Source organism: Melozone crissalis, unplaced genomic scaffold (assembly GCF_028551555.1).
Source record: "Melozone crissalis strain CALT ecotype California unplaced genomic scaffold, PUWL_Pcris_2 ptg000027l_1, whole genome shotgun sequence".
NCBI lineage: Eukaryota > Metazoa > Chordata > Aves > Passeriformes > Passerellidae > Melozone > Melozone crissalis.
This window is the reverse complement of record NW_026535805.1, coordinates 54,411,915-54,420,251: the sequence shown is the minus strand read 5'-3', so window position 1 is coordinate 54,420,251 and position 8,337 is coordinate 54,411,915.

Here is an 8,337-nt window from a genome sequence, read left to right as displayed (position 1 = left end):
TACAGCAGTTTGTCTTGAGACCACTGTGTTCTCCTTCAACACAATCTAATGCCATTTTATTTGAATGCCTCAGAAATTACTCTGATCTCTATTATTCTGTTTAACTAATAATTTTCAAGCAGTGCTTTTATCGAAACAAATTTTAACTGCCTGCAGGTTCCTTCTGCTTCCTCCCTGGCTACAATGGCAACAGAGAGAGGCTACACAATTACCCACCAATAGACATCTAATTTCTGGATGGATGAAGTTAAGTGAGATGGAGATAATCCTATTATGTGAAATTCTTTTATCCTGTTCAGACATAGCAGTCAGATTGTATCCTTGTTGTCTATAAAAGTATATGTTCTTCTTATCTATACAATAAGACCTGTTTATGAAAGTGATTTTCACATAGAATGAGAAATAATAAACTTGTTTAATCATTACCATGGAAAATCCCAGCCATTGGTAGCACAACAAAGGAAATATTCTAAATATTAGAATGGCTAACTAAAATTTAGGAAATTATAGCGTGTTTTATTAAACATTTTAAATGTACTCATATTTTTTCCATTATATCTATTATAAAATTGTCTCTTGGAAAAATATTGGGAAATGCTTGCTTTTCCTGAAACCATTACCAAAATTATTATTTTATGCACAAAATTCATGCATTATTGTGTATTTCTTTTTATTATTTGGATAACAATCAGAATGGTTCACAAGTGTCAGACAAACTGGGTTTTTATACTTTCTTTTAAGCCAAGCATTTACATTTGAGGTTTATTTCATTAAATCCATATCTTTACAAACATCTCTATTATTTAATGTGGAGAAAGAGACCTCATACCTTTCAAAACAGAGCCTAGAGGAAACTATGCAGTGTAGACACTAAAGAAACACTAGAAATTAGAAAAATTAAAGACATTAAAATCACATCTGAGTAAAAATATTTTACATATTATGGCCATTTAAAAGTTTTGACAATCAATTTACTGTGAGAACCAAGATGTGCATTGCCTTTGCCACAAGATCCATCCATATGCATGAACTTAGTCACTGTTAAAGGAAATTTTTTCACTCTGCTTAGCCCAAAAGTGCAAGAAAGCAGCAGGAAACATTTTTCCTTCAAGAGATGTTGCATTGTATCTGTACCACACACTTCATATCTAATGAACCCAGTTATATTATCTAAGTCAAAACCATCAGCTGTGATCCCAGAGTTTAATTTTTTTCATGTATTCTTGTTTTTTGAAGGATTTTTTTAATGTCTGAAAGAAATGATTGAATAGCAGCTGTTGAATATGATGCACATAAAAAAAAATTAATCATGACCTGAAATTCCCTTTATTCAAATAAAGGAAAAACTTTGTTTATTAAAAAAATTGAGTAAATTATTTTACACCAACCTTAAGATTTGCCCAGAAAAAGAAGTACATATCCAGGCATATGCATATAAGCTTTGATTATGTAAGCATATTAACGTGGATTTTTAATTTGGGCATGTTCAAGTAAACTGCAGAATTATTGGTTAAGCAAAGGATGGATAGAGCACAAAAAAATGCCAGAAAGAGGTAGTAGGAGACTTTACATGTGTAGACAAAGAGCAGCAGAACCTATAAAGTGAAAGAAATAAAGCTGGAGATATAAGAAATCTGATTTATAAAAACCCCACTTCAAATTTACATGTGTATGATCCCTCCCACTGCTCCAGGCACAGTTCACCCACAGCTGTCTTGGCAATGCAGTGCAAGACCTTCATCCTCACTCTTCATTTTACAAGACCAATGTTCTTTATAAACAGAACTTCCTAGCAGTTAGTATTTTGTTAACTAGGTTTCCGATCTACATATATGTAAGTTGACTAGGCTGTACCACTCAAACGGATGCACACACCTGGACTTGCACAATTTCTATCCATTGTCTTTTGGTGTCATAGAGAAGTTCAGCAAAAACCAGTTTTTATTGAAGATGGCTACAGCTTCTTTTTTCCTTTTTTTTTTTCTTTTTTTTTTTTTTTTTTTCCTATGGTGGAAATCCCAGGCAAAGAGTCAAATTCTGTCCCTTTGACTATCCTGGACACAACAGCTGACTTCAGCACATCTCTTTCTGTGATATTTGCTCCTGTAGAGCTCCCACAAGAAAGCAATATCATTTACTTCAATCAGCAGCAGAGAGGTGTTACATTTCTGTGGCGCTTTTTTTAATGAGTGTTTTTAATGAGTGGAAGATATGTTTGTAGACCAGAGACCAGAAAGCTTTCACCAGTTGAAGGCACAGCTAACTTCATCACCATTCATCTGTCCTAAAGTATGAGATGTGCATCCTTTTGAAACACTTCACAACCAGTTAGTCTGTAATAAACATATTTTCTTCATCAGGAAAGTCCAGGATTGTTACTTTCTTTTGAATTTTTAATGAGAACAAAACAAAAGAAAATCAGCAACCTAGCCCAGACTCCCTGCTTAGGTGTTATGATATCAAGTTGTAAAAACTATGACCACAGGGTTTGGAGCGGTAGCCTATGTGCTGATTTTGCCTAACACAGATTTTCATTCTCTTGGAACATCTGTATTAGAAGCTTTTATTGGTCATCACATGTTGATATATATATAAGATCTCTAGGAGGTTTTAGGCTGTTTTTGCAAACCTATGGGTGTCTTTTAGAATGTCTTTTTAAAGGCCGTCTAGTCATATTTATTATGACTATTAAATACAGGGAACAAAGACTCAGTTGTGAGGAGCCTGACATGTACTAGAACAAACAAAAGGAACAGAAAACAATAGAATCACTGATTACCTATTTAGCCTTGGGAAGGTCAGCAACATAAAAGCAAAACAACTTTCATTCCAGAAAATGTTTCCAGCTTTATTGGCTTTGGATCATGTAGCTATAGGGGTTTTTGCTATTGATTTTTGTCTCAGTTTAGACTGTGGACTAGGAGTCAGATGGCTAACCTGCTAGGCAAAGCTATAACTGCACTATGCACAGTCCCATTCAGCATCTTTTCCTAGAGGTAAAGGTTATTGACTATAGATCTTGTTTTCTACTCCCCTGTTCTGTAAGGCTGCTGCTGACTACCACTGGTAGACTTTTGATGATTCCTTGGTACAAGTTCCAAATTTCAATTTCTTTTATTAGCCATTTCAATATTTCTTCTTTCAACTTGGCTCTAATGCTCATACCCCAGTGTGGTCCATACAGGCATTGCAGCACCTCGGGCAATACAGATTTTCTTGTTGGCAGCTAGTAAGAACTATGGACTCTCTGCCTCCCTTTCCTTCTGCATGTCATATTAGTATAATCTAGAGTAATTAACTCTAGCTGGCATATGTTTCCAGTGTTGTTGGGTTGGCACAGGGAAGGGGCTTCCTGAAGAAAAGCGAATTTTTCCATAGTGTTTTCAAGTCTGTCTGTGTAAACTTTTAATTTCCTGGAACCTGTACATTGGAGCAAGACTCTGACCAACAGGCAAGCAGATCTCACACTGTTCCAACAGATGTAGATGAGCAGAGACTGCCAAGTGAGTGTATTTGCATCTATTGTGTTAACTGAAAACATAATTTTCAGCAGAAAAGGCTATTTACAGTTTAGATGGCTTTGGGCTTAGAACTATTTTATTGACTTTTAGAAGATTTTTTTTGAAAATTCAAGCAAGCATTTCTGTAAACTTTCAGGTAGAAGTCTTGGCATGGAACAGGGCATTATCATAGAAAAAATGCCTTGTCCCTTTTAAATGTGTCTTCCCTCCTTTCTCTCTTTTAATTCAGCATTTGAAACTAACCAAGCCAATCTTCTGCATTCCTGCCGAGCTTCATCTGACGAGGTCAGCAGTCTTGTTCTCTGCATTTTTTTTTGCACAACAGGGGTACTCACAATACAGTGCAACACCCCCAGTAAGGGTGATACTACATGGATTCTTGAAAAGAAAAGCGTGTGTGCCAATTTGGCTTGAATTCTTTGAACACATTGCTGGATTGTTAATGCATAGGAAAAGGATGGTCACAGAATCCGTCTGCATTTCACAACTGCTCCTGGTGCCACATGACACTACAGAGTGATTTCTTTAGTAAGTCAGAGAGCACATTACAAAGGGTAAATGCTCTGAATTGGATTAAAAGCTGCCTTGTAAAGAGGAAATCATTTGTTCTGGAAAAGAGTGGACAATTCAGGAGGACGAATGCAGTGACAGGGCTGCCGCAGCAAAGCTCTGTATTAATAACACTGATGATGCATATTAATAATAATACTTTGCGCTTCTATACCACTTTGTTTTTTCAGAGTGCTTTACAAACATCTAATTAATCATTATCTAATTAAGAATTACTTTGAAAGGGGCCAGGGGGCGTGTATGACAATATTTAAAATATGCCTTTGTTTGATAATGGCACAAAATAGTAGGAGGGCAGCAGCCACAAAGGCACAGAGCATACGCATTCAAAATGTTTTGGATAGATGAGGTTTATGGTCTGATAATTGGTTTATGCAGTTCAGCATAGAGAAGCATAAAGTAATGAGAGAAGGGAGGATCAAAACTATCCACAGAGACTATAGCCTAAAATGAAGCACAATACAAACCAAGAATAGACTTGGGCATGATAATGGATAATGCAGTAAATCCCTCTCTACAGTGTTTGGCAGAAGCAGAAAAGGCCTTGGGATTTACATTGTATATATAATCAGTGTCTTTTTCTGTTAAATAGGTCAGTAATAAGACTACATTAGGAATAATGTGTATTTCTGGTGTCCTTAAGCCAAATTTCCTATTAATTTACCTTTCAACACAGCTCTTTTGAAGCCACCAGAATTACAGAGGCCATATTTTGGCCTCATATTGTTAGTGCTGATCTCACTGCTAAAGAAATTTGGCCCAAATCGAGATGTCATTTAGTTCTAGCTCAAGCCCATGTACAGAGAAACAAGTGAGCATCTGCAGAAGCTGATATGAGTGCCCCATTTATCTCCTAACACAGTGAACTGGGATTCATTTCCAGGGACTAAAAGGGCTTCATCAGCTCACATCACTGTATCAAGCAAATGCAGAATTTTCTTCCCTGTGTATGATTATGTTGAGGGGAAGGTGTTAGAAAGGGACATGATACATGATCATACATGGAGTCAGCAGAGTATACAACCAAACATGACAGCTGATTCACAGCTAGGTAAGTTGATATTCAAAGTCATTGCAAACCAAATGACACTTAAGTTTGGAAGATTAGATGGCTGTCTCCCTCACTTTCATCTTCCTACACCACATTCACTGAAATCCCTCAGAATATTGCAGGAACATCTGGTATTTGGAGGAGACAGCATATCTAATGAGTATCAGCTGAATCAACTCTACTTATTATAGGAAGGACATTGCTGATAATGAAAATGCGCAGCAAAGGCCATGCAAAATTATTAAGGGTCTGAGTGCATAAGTTATGAAGGAAGATTGGCTTATAGTAGAGAAAAAGAGCCCATCTTAGAAGTACATATGACTCCAAAGAGATCAGATAGGCACCAGCAAACTGGTGATTAGAATAGTAATTAATTTCTTTATAATAGTAAAATTTTTGTTAAACTTGTGCAAGGAAAGTGGCTTTCACAAATGCAGGCAATACTTCTCTGCAGAGGTGTTGGTGCAGAAGAAACACTTAGAAAAAACAGCAATGAAACCCAACACCCAAACATGGAAACACAGAAAGAATAGCAATAAAGCCCAAGCATTCTCGGAAGTCCCCAATGAAAAGATTGTGGCGGCTTAGTTTAATGAAGAAAAAGGATCCAGTTTTTTGAGAAAAAAAAAATGTGTGATGTGCAGTAGTTTTCCTCTTACATTCTCCAACAGCCTCACACTTATGTAGGTTAATTCCCACTTCTAGTCATGTATGCAATTAAAGAATTTATACCCTGGAGAAACAGTGGTGTCAGGTGGCTCTGCCCGCAGCAGAAGCGTTGTGTAGATATAATTGCAGCTACCAAGGGAGACTCATATGTCTCAAACTCAGTTTTCCCTCAGCAGTTTACAATTACTCTTACCCTAGCTATTTGTACTTCTGCAGGGCATTGGTGGAAATGGAGTCTTAATGTATCCGGGCAATAAATGGTTCCAAGCACCCCAAATCTTATATAGAACCTTGAGAACAGACTGAAGAACTGCCGTACCTGCAGGCAGGGAACAGGAGAGATGAGGGAAGTGTCCAAGTCCTCAAAATGAAGTGCTTCCAGAAAGTTTGAAGAAGTATGGCACAAATCATTAGAGAAGAGGCAAAAAAACCTTGAAATTATTGTTTTCAGTCTTATGTGACATAAAATTCTCATGTAAAATTCTTAAAAGAAGTCATCAATTTGGCTCTGAGAATGTGAACCTCCACTGAGAAGACAATGCAACTCAATTTGTGGCCTGAGATAAAGACAGCTTGATAGGAAAAGCAAAAGCAGCAAGCAAAGCAAAACAGTTCACCAGTTCCCATGGGCAGGCAGGTGTTCAGCCATCCCCAGGAGAGCAGGGCTCCATCACACACAAGAGTGACTTGGAAAGACAAAGGGCCCTCTGAATGTCCTTCTTCTGACCCTCAGCTTTATCTGCACGGTGCCACATGGCCTGGGATGTCCCTTGGGTCAGCTGGGGTCAGCTGTCCTGGCTGTGACCCCTCCCAGCTTCTTGTCCACCCCCAGGCTAATTCTTAGCAGGACAGCATTAGAAACAGGGAAGACCCTGATGTTGTGTAAGCGCAATTCAGCAATAGCTAAAACACTGGTGCATTATTAGCACAGTTTTAGTCAAAAATCCAAAACATAGCATCATAAAAGCTGCTATGAAGAAAATTAATATCCCATTCAAAACTTGTTCATACCTTCACTTTCTGTGAGTCACACTTCTTTTAGCTCCTCCTCATTTTGTTTACAAGGTTAGTCAGCATTTTTTCCTCAAAGTGAAAACATAAATAAATTTATTTACTCAATTAAATTTTATTCAGAAAAACATACAAAATGGTAGAAAAATAAAAAAATCTAATAACACAGGATTATTCTATTAATATATTTTAATTTGTATATTTAATCTTTAGGAGTATTTAAAACAAAACATCTTAGAATCTGAATGTTAATATAGAGCTAAAACAACTTTTGCATAATTGCAACAAAGAAGGAAGGGACAGAAAAGAAGTAATGAAAAGTCAGCAAGTTTGAATTCTTTACATTCTTCACATTCTTCTTTCATAGGAAATAGGTAGATTAAGGGAAAATTTCATGCAAGCCTTTTAGGAAAAAAACCTGCTAATGTCAAGTAAATGAATTTGGGGCTGTCAAAGAAAATTTGATAATATGGCTTCTAGATGATTCATTTGTTAATGTGCAAAGTATGAATAGAGTCTCTAAACCATGTGTGTGTCCACAAATTTGACATGCACCTGGCATCAAAGGACATCCTGACAGAACAACTTAAAGTTCTCATCTCAAAGAATAAAATTAAATTTAATTTAAAAATACATAGCAATTACCACACTGAGAAATTCAGAGAGAGAGAGAGAAAATGCATTAACTTTTCTGCTAGACAAGATCTTAGAAAAATATGACAACTCATACTGTCTAGAATGCAAGCAATGTCATTTATCAAATCCAGGTATAATGATAGTGAAGGCTAGAATTCAGACTTGCATTTAACTTTGTGTTATTTTATTAGTCTTCATTCATTTTGCATTGTTATTGGACCATATCAGAAGCAAATTTAGCATTAAAATTGAGTTTTGCCCAACACACAAGAAAAATAGGGGTTTGCACTGAACATTCCACGTGTGAAGTCTAACATTACAAAATATTAACTTCCAGAGAAGAACATTTTAATACACTTAACTATAAAAGTGTCTTTCCTACTATGGTAGCCATATAGTGGCATAGGCATTATATACTGTGTTAAAATATTAAAATGAAGACCAACTTTATGTTGGAAAGGCAGAGGTCTGATGTGTTTGTTGGCTTAGAATCATACAAACTTATAAAGTACTTTTACCTACCAAAAAAGCCCTTTCTTCCCCTTTCTTTTTCTCTCTGTATTTTCAGTAAAATAAGTCATCTTCCAGACAATAAACAGCTTAGTTAAAAAAATATGTAGGCCATTAATCTTCAGATTCAGCTAAACCTCTGTAGGCCTTCTTAAATTTCCCAGAGGAATTTTTAAAACCTCATATTTATAAGACCTCAAATTCCAAACCTGTTAATTTAAGCCAGTCAGCAAAGAAAAGGCAGAAATTGCTTAATCCCCCATATCCGATCCCATCTCTCCCACTTAACGGGCCTGACAAAACTGGGGAAAGCAGGCACAGGTAGTGTCAGAAGGAAAAAATAGTGATATTTTAAATATTACAAAAGGG